Here is a 12,478-nt window from a genome sequence, read left to right as displayed (position 1 = left end):
TGGTTACTGACTACAGTAGCAAACTTGTTTGCGCTTTAAGTGCCATAACTTAAAACAATTCTTAAAAAGATCTGACAGCTACTTGCTTCTCAGTAAACTAGTTGCATATGTTAAGGTCATCCTGTGTATAAATGTGATCAATCTACATGATTAAATTGCAGTTATCTGCACAGGAAATACACTTGATATTTTGAAGCAACACATAAAACCATTGCTAAGTGTACCGTACTGTAATTTACCAAGGATTGAAACTTGTATGATTCCTTTGTGGTTAAGGGTCAGCTTAAAGGTTCACTCTGTGAAGAATGTTGTAAAATCCTTCACGGAAATGCAACCAAAGAGGATGCTGGGTGCTACTGCATTGCTAGAAGACTTGCAGAGAAATGTGGTGGGAGAGACACTCATATGAAAAATGTTTGTAAGATTCATGAAGACTTGCCACTTAGTGGGATCTCATGCACATATACAGAACTGTGCCTATGAGACGGTCACTGCAGTAAAGGTGTTGTACCCAGACCTAATGGGTACTGTACTGTTCCAAAAAGAGTATATTTGGTACTGCATTTGTACAGCTACTGAAAGTATACTTTGCTTCAATGATTTTAAGAGTAGGGACATTAGAATTTTATGTTAATACTTTTTCAGAACCTGGATATGCCCTGGTTTAGATGAGGATGCCTCCACCACTCTTCCATTTTACAAATGTATATAGTTATGTAAAACTTCAGTAAATTCAGTGTTTCTATAGTTAATATGTTTGTATTTTCTGTAGCCAAAGACTGAAATCCCTGGTTTGGCTCCTATGCAAACAGGTAACCTGTAAATGGTTCATCTCCCAGGCCCATGCTTACTCTTATCAAGGGTGTCAGAACTTGTCAGAGATTTGGGATGCATGGCTAGGCTTAAAATGACATATTTAAATAACATTTCTTTTTATACATCTTGAAATAGTTTTGCTATACTTCTGATTATTGACACTGTATAACATTGTATTGCTACTTAATGCCTTGTAATAATCCTGTAACATTGCTGTTTAATGTTAATTTATAATGAAAATTGTTTAATATGTTGGAGCTTTTCTCCCTCTGCCTCTGCTGAAAAAGGGCTGTTCAGCGCAGTCGGACAATCCAGGTCAACAAATGTAAACTAAATAAATAAATAAAAAGGTCCTTGTGGTCGTTAGCCTAGTAAACACCTATTAACCTAAATGAGAAGTGAAACTGCAACTATGACAGAATTTAAGATCTGGTTACTTATACATTTTGTGAAACAACACAGCTAGAAGTAATTTAGTGTGATTAGCAAAATGAAAGTTGAATGTAAACATAGGTCAGTCAGAAGACTGGTGTATCAGAATTCACATACAAATTCTGTAAAGTTCCATTAATATCAGTAGAAGGGTGGCAAATGATGCAAGTCTCTATAGGCCTAGAGAAGATTCTAGTATACTTTTTGGACAGGTAGTACATCCTTTCATTAATGTGGCTTCTTAAACTGCATCAGTTTTGAAGTGTTGCGCATGTTACTCAGACCTTTTTTTTCCAGCTAACAAACTAGGTCCAGGTAATGGATTAACAGACTTAGGTGACAGAAGGACTGGGTAATGAGGGGGAGATTTCATACCTATGAGCAAGCCCTTATTTTTTCTAGGGATTGTAATAAGTACTTACCTTGTGTATTGGTTAAAGGAAAGCATATGACCTGTTATTGTTACACATGGAGTGGAAAGCATTATGTTTTTGTATGCCCTTCACCTTTAAAAAATTGTATGTTGGGGACATGGTTTTATGATGAATGTTGCACCTTCATAAAAATAATACTTCCCTGGGAATAGTGTACCTATCATCTCATTCTGCACCGCTAAGTGGTACTTCCCATTTTGTGTTTTAATCAGTAGCCTTCCTGAGGGGTTAAGGGACAAGTATAAGACATTAGATAGGGTACCTCTCAACTTCTTTACTCAAGATTTCTGGACAAGAGGAGAAGTTATGGATAGCAATTAATAGAGATGAAGGATTTTATCTGGGAGGGAAGGCAGCAAGAGTCAAGTGAGATAAGCTTATTCTTCCAACTGAACAAGACAGTTTAGGAACACCCAATTTGAAGGGGTATTTCAGAGCTACACAGCTAAGGCACCTATACATAGCACAAGCAGAAACCTATAATTCAAGGTGAAAAGGGATGATGATGAAACAGGGAAGAAGTTCAAGAAGCAAGGAGAGACTGGGATTTTGGATGCAGATCCTTAAGGAGAATAACAATAACCATGCAGAATATTATATTTATAAAGTAGCAGAAAGTATTCTAAGAACTAAGCTAACACAGGAATGGAGAAAGGAGATTTTGCTGATAGGGATGACTGCAATTAGGGATACAGACAATAGGCAAGAGGGGGCTGGAATTTATTGGAGAAAACTGGCAAAAGAACCAAGGTATTGGGAGCAAATAATTAGAAAGGGAAAGGTAATAGATTGGGAAGATGTCAATAATTTATTTGGACTGCAGGACAGAGATTGCCTTCCCTATCAAGGATTGATATCGGAGTATAGGCAAAGAGAAAGAAGTGGGGGGGGGCTCTAAACGAAAGATCAGCACTGGTAGAGTGTTTAGTAGTATCTAGAACAGAAGCTGCTGTTAATTAGTAAGCATATAAAATATTGCATGATTACAAGAATCAGAGGAGGTTAGAAAGGATTGGGGAGAGAGATTGGATAAGCAATTTACAAAGAAACAATGGGGATATATGTATGTCTCCCAATTTATTCTCCAAGTAGACTTCAAAGATTTTTTTCCTCAGGAAGACAGCAAATGTTGGACTTGTGATGGGGAAGAAAGTGGCAACCTGGAACATATTTTCTGGGAGTGTAATAAGTTGGCAGACTTTAAAGATTCCCTGCAGACTGCTCTCTCAGAAATGCTGGTGAGCAAATTAGTGTAACTAAGGGAATGACTTTTTTGAGCTGTGATACAGAATTGGAATTGCTTATACATAATAAGGCCTTGCTGAGTCTAATTATGGTGGCTGCCAAAAAAGCAATTACTAGAAAATGGAAATCAAAGTCTAAACTAACTTTACTAGAAGTAGTAAATATAGTAACAGAGATAAAACAATTGGAATCAGGATCTTTAGAAAAGGGAAGAAGCAAATTACGTAAGAAAAAAATGTGAATTGGAGTAGCAATCCATACAGAGGAGGAATGATTTTTAAAAGAAGGCATGATTTGAATGAGCTATGTAATGTCTAATTGACAGTGACTAGGTAGATTATAAATTGATGTATAATGTTATGGATCAGCAATTATGTAATATTGAAGACAAACAGAATTCATGCAGGATAGCCCCTATTCTTTACCAGGACACACTTTATAAATCAGATATACAAATTATTCACTTATTCCATCAGTTATATTCAGATATCTATGCAAGGAGCAATCAACAAACCCCAATCCCGGAGATAAAAGGATATCTCAACAACATCACTTTCCCAAAGCTCAATGAAGAACAAAAAAGATCCTACTTGCCCCCTTTAGCATTCAAGAAATGATCAACTCCATAGATAACCTTAAGTCAGGGAAAGCTCCAGGTCCTGACGGTTACTCTACTGACCTCTATAAAACTTTTAAAGTCATACTTGCTCCAATCCTACTCAATCTATTTATTTGTATATCCCTCAATGGCATTTCAGACCTATACCTTAACCACTCAAAGACCATACCACTCCCCAAAAATAATCTGGATTGATCAAACGTGAATAACTATAGGCCAATCTCATTAATGAATGTGGACATTAAAATTTTATCCTCCTTGTTAGCTGAAGGACTCAAGTATTTACCTCCTTGATTTCCAAAGAACAAACAGGCTATTAGCCCAAAGGTTCCTAGAATTTATAAACTCAAATACTATAGAACAACTTGCTACCACACCCACAAGAGGGGAAAACATACTGGACCTGATCATCACCAACATGGGGACTCTATGCTCCAGACCAGAAATGTATCCCTCACCGGTAAGATCAGACCATAAACTAATCTCACTGGATATTCACATCCCGGCCCCACCCCCTGCCCAGAAAACTACAGTGAAAAACTTCTCTAAAGCAAATTTCACACTCCTCAAAACCAAGGTGGAATCCTTCAAAGCCCCCGGGCCTGTGGAAAATATGGCCCAGACCGCAGAATCCTGTATAAACGCATTCTATGAACACCTTCAGGAATGCATGGATCATGCAATCCCAAATAAAACCAAGACCCAATCCTCCAAAGGCAGACATCCTGTCTGGTGGACCCCAGCCATAAACAAACTATACAATAGAAGGAGGAAGCTACTACATGATAGAGCAAAATCCCAAAAAGGGAAGGCATCTCTGATCAGTATTAGCAAAAAACTACGGGCACTTATAAAATCATCTAAGGCCAGCTTCGAGAGAAAAATTGCACAGGACACTAAGGATAATCACAAGGCTTTCTTTAGTTATGTTAGGAACCTGGGTGGGAATTCCCAGATATGCTCAGAATTAGTCCAAAATGACAAAAAATACACCGAACCCACAGACATTGCCAACATCCTAGCTGACAGGTTCAGTGCAAACTCCCCCCCCACCAAAAGGGCAAATATCTATCCCAGCAGAGTGCTGCCCCCCTGACATCTCAGATGCTCAGGTAAGAGCCGCCCTCTCCAAAGCAAAAAACACAGCATCAATGGGACCAGACAGTGTCCCAGGCTGCGTCCTACATGAACTCCAAGAAAAGCTAAACCCAAACATAAAATTACTGTTCAATCTCAGCCTTACTACAGGATATGTACCCAAAAAGTGGCATACAGCAATGGTGGTCCCTTTCCACAAAGGTGGTGCCTCAACGGATCCTGGAAACTATCACCCCATAAGCCTGACTAGCTTGGTCTGCAAAGCTATGGAAAGGATCATCATGGACCTTATAAATAAAGATATTGGGGACCTACAGACACTGGATCCTACCCAGTTCGGCTTTGTTAAGGGCAGATCCTGCCTCTTAAACCTGGTCGATTTCTTTGAAACAGTCACCAAGGCCATTGACGAGGGGAAGGTGGTCCACACAGCCTACCTGGACCTCGCAAAAGCCTTCGATACAATACGCCACTCTGGCATTATAGATAAGCTCACCAGCTTAAATATAAACCCCTATGTCACTAGATGGGTTGCAAACTGGCTCAAGGACAGAACCCACATGGTTAGAATTGCTGGAGCCATGTCAGACTCCAAACCAGTTACAAGTGGCATCCCACAAGGCTCAGTCCTGGGACCTCTCTTGTTCGGTATATATTTCTCAGAGGTACAGGCCAACACGGAAGGACTGTGGCTGACCAAGTTCGCAGATGACTGCAAACTGGGTGCCATAATCGACTCTCCAGCTGACACAAGCATCTTCCAAAAGGGCCTCATAGAAACCGACAACTGGTGCCAGAGCCATGGCCTCAAGCTAAACGCCAAAAAGTGTATAGTCATCCCCTTTGGCAAAAATAAAGTGCCCACAAATTACCACATAAGTGGTAATCCATTAAGTACGGAAGAAGTAATTAGGGACCTGGGGACCCAAGTTGATAACAATCTCTCATTTGACACCCGTGGGCCAAGTGGTTAGAAAAACATTTTATATAGCCCACCTAATCATGAATGGATTCACATCTAGATCAGAGGAGGTCATCGTGCCTCTTTACTCATCCTTCATCAAGCCCATAATTGAGTACAATGCCCCTTTTGGGATGTACCTTACCATACACCTGCAGCAACTGGAAAGACCCCAAAAGTACCTCACCAAGAGGATCAAAGGGCTCAAACAGATGCCATATGCTGCCCGGTTAAAGAAACTCCAGCTCTACTCAGTGGCATACCGCCTGCTCAGAGGTGATCTGTGCCTGATGTATAAAGCCATGTCCAACCCGGAATTAATGGACATGCTGCACCTCAGAAAATCCAAATCCTATTGAGCTACGTGCTCGAGAGACTTGAACCTCAGCACTGAAATAGGACATGCTGGAGGGACAGATTCATAACCCAGAGGCTCCCTTCACTCTGCCTAACCTGGACTGGGATTTTATTCCAGAGTCCCTCATTGACTCTCTTCAAGAGGAATCTTGATGAGTGGATGGGGGATCATAGGTTTACCCCGGGTATCACTTCTGTGCCACTGTTAGACAGAGGCACAGTATACTAACCTTGAAAAAGGGCATAGCAAAATTAATTAAAATGGGTGGCGAAAGCCAAACACACTCTGGCTAGGCTTATAAATGCCCTAGGGCAGATAGCCTAGTATGAACCTATGTCCAAAAAACATACATGGGACAATACACTGACTCTAGAATCGATGATAGGCCTTACCAAGAATGACAAAAACCCAAGATACGCAATGATACTAGATGCATGTAAGGCTTTTGATAGGGTCAACTGGAAATTTTTGTTCATAGTATTATCTTATTTTGATATTCACTCTGGGTTCATTAATCTGATCAAGACTATATATAATAGTTAATTCACGCACCTATACATAAGAAATTATCTAAACCAATAAAAATCTCAAATGGTACCAGACAAGGGTACCCCTCTCCTTTTCAACTTGTATCTTGAACCTCTTTTTCTTTCCATTAGACAAACAACCCACCACTCCATTCCCAAAGTTCTGCATATGAATATGTTTGACTGCGTTTGCGGATGACCAGAGCATTTATTTTGAACATCCGATGTCAGATACAAAAAAAATTACTACCCTAAACACTTTTGTTTATATCTCTGACTACAAAATTAATCTGAATAAATCCTTCATATTCCCGATCAACCCTACAGCTCATAGAGAAAACCTCTTCTCAGACTCCCCCTTTAAATTATCTTATTCTTGCAAATATCTTAGAGTTTGCTTCGACCACTCTTTGTCCTCTATCGGTCATTCCAACATTTCCAAATTATGGTCAACTTTCTCCCAAGACCTGTATAGATGGCAAAAGTTGAAACTGTCCCTACTATCTTAAACATCCATCATCAAAATGAATATCCTCCCAAAGCTTCTCTATCACCTTTATGCTTTCTTCTCCTTTATCCCCAATTCTCTCTTCATTAAAATACACAAAGCTTTTGCAAAATTAATTTGGCATACAAAATCAGTTAGGGTGTCGTATCAGAGACTTACTTTTCCAAAATCCAAAGGAGGCCTTGACATGCCAGACCTTCAACTTTACTATAGAATATTTGCAAGCAAACAGATTAGTTACTATTGTAAATTACCATCGAACAGCCCTATGTGGACCCCCCTTTGGGTTAAAATGTGGTACAATCATGCTCTGGAAATTAGTCTAAATCCCAAAGCTCTTCCCTTCCCTGACCCATTGACTCTTAGACAATTAAAAATCCACCACATACTGAAGTGCAAAATCAAATCCTTCCAAGAGATTTTTAAATCCCTGAAGCTAGACAAAGCTCTTCTTCTATTCCAACCCATCCATCTAAACCCTAATATCAAGCTAAATAACAACATGATCAATCTTGGAGACTATCATCTAATAAAAGACTACTCACTCTGGGACATACATAAACACAAAGCTCAAGAGATCCATTAAAAGTATCTAAAAAATACATTATAATATTGCGACAAATCAGAGAATTTGTTACTTCCTTAATACAAGACCTTACAATTCCAGACTATGACTTCCTTCAGGTTTCCAACCTGCTCCATATCCTAGCAAGTAATAAGAATATGTTATCCCGTTTTCGTAAACTCATAAACACAATTCAGTTTCAGGAGAGGTTGGTATATGTGAAATACTGGGATCAACAAGGTATTACCCTATTAGATGAACAAAAGTTAGAAGGCATTAAATCCACCCTATTATTCTCCCCTTTCAAAAAGCTTACTTACACACAATTTATGATTAACAATAATTTATATTACACTCCCACACATTTAAACAAATTTAACCCTAATATATCTTCTGCTTGTCCATGCTGCTGTCCTTCATATAATTTGGTTTTGCCGCTACTCTAAAAGCATCTGGTTCTCTCTAAAGGTGAGACTCGACAAGATGGGCTATCACAAGTCAACCCTTTCATGGGAGATGACTCTATTATACATTACTAATCTTAAACTTTCTAAATTAAAACTTCATATCCTAATAACACTCTGTCTACTAGTCAAATTCTGCATCTCTAAACACTGGCTAAATCAATCTAAAATGTCTTGGAGTGGGTTCAGGAATATGGCTGTTAAATATATCACTTCTCAAAAGCTTATAAAAGTTGATAAAAGCACTTACTTCCAGCATTTCTGGAATGTCATATTTGAGCTTCTGGCTAACTATTGTTTGAATGGGTATTTTAATACTATAGGCTTATCCCTCCTATAATGCTTCCTTTTGCACATTGACTTCACTATGACTCTTATATTCCACTCATCTTTGTAGCTTAGGATCATTACACATGGGGTTTCTATCATATCTCATATTCTACATATTAGATTGAGGCTTTTACATTCTGACTAGTTACAGTACCTACCCACCTACATTTTTGTTGTTCTTTCCATCTTTCTGTATGATTATTTCCTGGGTTGGAAACATCCCTAGGCAGCACGTTTGTACATGTTGTAAATAAGTTTTGTTATTACTATTATTACTATTTGTATGATATCTGATGCACAATGTTCTTTTCCAAACTGCAAGTGTCCTGTTTATGTTATGTTTCGTAAAGCAAAATGAATAAAATTTCTATTTGGAAACAATTATGTAAATATAGTTTGTGATGCATAATGTTAGCAACTAAAATTATGTCAGTTTGGCTTGTTTTCATTTATATAAATGTAAGATTGCCTATGTCATATGTGATAATTTAATAAAGATGTTAATTGTTCAAAAAACTGTTTATGGACAAAGCCAAAAATAATAGGGGGACAAAGGCACAAAAAGGAGACAATATTTAAATATTTAATTCATTTAAAAAGTTAATAAAACAACAGGTTTTACATCAACAAGCATTCTGTGAACAATAAAAGGAATGAAACTCTATTGTGTTGCATTATTAACTAACTGTAATGCTTGGTGCTTTACCAGAAAATAAAAAATATAATGAGAGCTAGAGCTAAAATACAAACCAAAATCAGAAGCACTCTGGACAGCTGAGAGGTACAGGGAGCATATCAGAGAAGAGACATGTCCTTGGATAAACAGAGACCAAGGAATAAAAACAGATACAAAATAATAAAACAAAAACCAGAGATTGCATTCAAGGATTCAGGAGTTAAACCACACGCTGTAGACTTTCTACAGCACAGAGGAGCAGGATTTTATACAGTTTCCATTAATCCTTAACTGCAAAAAAGATTTAATGAAAAAGACTAGACATAAATGCAACAGATGATGAAAAGAGCCATTTTATGATAGTTGTGTTATGTGTAATATGGCAGACGTTCAAATGACTAGAATGAAAAACCGTTTTAATCTGTAACTGACATGCAAGGAATACTGATAGCATCGGTTGTCTAGATTGATGCTGAACTTTTGTTTGGTGCTCTTTTTTAGGTGGATGGGATATAATTATCATTTATGTTTTTATTCATACAATTTATATAATTTTTTTATTGATTTAATCTGTCTGGTATGAAAGTACTCAATGTTAAATCCCAGCAGCTCTTTACATTTATTTTGCCGTCATTACAAGTTTTAACATGCTCTAAAGCACACTTCAGGGATTTGGGAATTGCAGTTTTTACACACTAAGCCATGCTGGAACATTGGACTGCTCATCCTTGGTGTTTATATCCCTTGCGGCTCTTTTTAAATTCTAGTTTTTAGAGACCATTTTATCCTTCCACATGTAATTTATAACAGTCTTACCAAACTGCAGAGACTGCATAAGTGATAATTCAAGAGCTAAACTGCCTAAAGTGTTTCTTTTTCTTGAAGGAAAAGAGACTTTTCTTTGTAGTCAGTGGCAGTTCCTGCATTCTTTTTATTAGACAGACATATAGATAGATACACACATACATGCATATATGCATGAACGTACATAATGAACTTGTTAGGGATAACGCACAGAATGAAATTGTCAGGAATATATACTCTCTCCCCTTTCCCCTTGCCTCTTTGCAGTTTTCATGAACTGGTCATGAGGTATCTCATTTTGCAGATTTTTTTCTTTAAAGGAGTCTGTCATTTTCTTCAAGAGTACAGTTAGGAAATGAGCAATCTACAGGACAACGCTTTATTTGATTATAATAGTGAAATTTCCAGATCTAGGTTCCATTTCTTGCTAGGGCATTGTATGGAGTAAGAAGCTAGCTGGTAAGGCTTTTGGAGATCAAAATAAATAAAGTATGTTTTGTGTCTTTCGGCTTTTCCCGGTTAGGGGTCGCCACAGCGGAACTCCGGTCAGCTAATGATTGGCAGTAGACTTTCACATGCTGGCTTGCTGGGCCTAACGCACAACCTTCAATGAAGGAACACCCATTCACGCATATCGACACACAGAAGATGCTCTAACTGAGAATCGAACAGGCAACGTCTAACTGTGAGACGACAATGCTACCATGGCACCACCACCGCACAAAAGTATGTTTATAGAAATATGTCTGTTTATCCTTACACATTGTCTGTAATATAACATGCATAGCTGCACACATGCAGGGAATCACATTTGCTATACACTTATACATAGGAGTCTGTGTTTTCTAGGTCCAAGCAGTGGCGGCTGGTGACTTCAAATCAAAGGGGGGCTGCAGGAGACAGCTGAATGGGTGGAGTCAATGAGGAAGGGGTGCAGCCAGCTAGAAAGGGGAGGAGCTATGCTCAAACCACAAAAACTGTAAGTTTAAATAAATACGCTGCCCTGGGTGCCAAACCGTCATTATGAGAGTCCAATCAAGACAAAATGAAGTGTAGAAGAAAAAAAATATTTCAATGCATTGGCTGCATGACAGCTTACTTAATATCTAAATGGAAACAAAAAGGTTGTGAGGCATGAAAAAATAAATTACTTTTTAAATACATTAGTGGAATGCCAGTCAAAATCAAATTTAAGAAAAACAAGCAGCACTCAACTCAAACCACTTCTCCTTGCACTGCAGTTCTAATTATAATTTATATTCAGCTTTATTAAAGTACCAAGTAACATGCTGAAAGTAGCAATCTCTGTGATACTCGCACTTGTAAAAAATGTTTCTTATCCAAAAAAGACATGCTGCCTGACAACAACTATCTACTTGTTTCATGGGGCAAATATGATCAAAGTAAAAAATGAAAAGCAAACAAGAAACAAGTTCACGATACATTGCTTAAAAGATTACTGCACAGGTTATGGACCATACATGATTGATTGGCATTCTGTTTAGTTTACAGGTAAAGCCTGCAAAGATGACTGCAAGTCTTCAACAAATGTAATAAGCTTCTTAAAATAATGAATGAGATATACAGAAGGTTTCACCATGATGGAAAAATCACCACTGTTGTATTCCAAAACGAAGTTCTTTATTTGGTATAAAAAACACACAGATTAAGCGCTTTCGCGTAGATGACTCTACGCTTCATCAGAAGTAGTAATAATAATCAATAAAAACCTTTTTATATAAATTTTGGCGCTAAAATAAAGCAATTAAATAATTAAAAGACAATCAACTTAACAATTGATTAACTGCCAAACAAATGCTCATTTACTCAGCATATGCACTGAATACAAATATATAGGAAGTAAACTGTGAAAAATAGCGATTGAATATTTAAGTAAATCTGAAATGCATAAAGCACGCTAAAGACATATACTATTTACATGTCAAAGGTATATTGCTCATGAAATTCATGATGAAAAATATAAAATGAAATAAAATAAGATTAGTTGATAATACTGATGAAAAAAACTGCTTGTAAAATTCCATTAACTAACCAACAGTATAAAAATATGATGAAAACCAGAACATTCTGCAACATCGGACAAAGGCCCAAAAATAAGGACAAAAGATAATAGAATAGTAGGTTTTGCATTAATATGAATTTTCTGAAGGGTATGAAATATGAAACTCAAATGTCTGTCATTATTTTCTAACTTCAGTCTTTACTGATTTGTCACTAATTTTCCAAAAAACACAATTTTATGAAAAATGGACCAAATAGCCACACAATACAGCTGGGAACCTGTGAAAGAAGGGACACTATAAACTGAGACAGTTGATAAAATAACAGATCTTGTTTTCTGAAGGTTATGAAGTCTGAAACTCATTATTTAGTGACTTAATTCCTAAATGATTTATACTGCTTTACTTCTACAATGGTTTGGACTTCATTTGAAAGTTTTATTTTGCATTTTACCTTCCTGATTGCATTAAATTATATTCCTTGTATAATACAGTACATTTGTTAGAGAAACAATGAAACAAAATGCATAAAATGATAAGCTAGTAATATTCCAATAAATGTATTGGGGAGGGACAAAAGCCCAAAAACCAGGGACACATTTTAAACATTGCTTATATAA

At 37.3% G+C, this 12,478-nt stretch overlaps 1 protein-coding gene across 1 annotated transcript in view; it reads left to right on the top strand.

Annotated features, from left to right (window-relative positions):
- The window catches only part of PPM1E (protein phosphatase, Mg2+/Mn2+ dependent 1E), an 811,755-nt gene that overhangs the window by 360,144 nt on the left and 439,133 nt on the right, over window positions 1–12,478 (top strand). The window lies entirely within an intron of this gene.

This window comes from Protopterus annectens, chromosome 13.part0 (genome assembly GCF_019279795.1).
Source record: "Protopterus annectens isolate FY-2018-M chromosome 13.part0, PAN1.0, whole genome shotgun sequence".
Classification (NCBI taxonomy): Eukaryota; Metazoa; Chordata; order Ceratodontiformes; family Protopteridae; genus Protopterus; species Protopterus annectens.
This window is presented reverse-complemented; position numbering and strand designations above follow the sequence as displayed.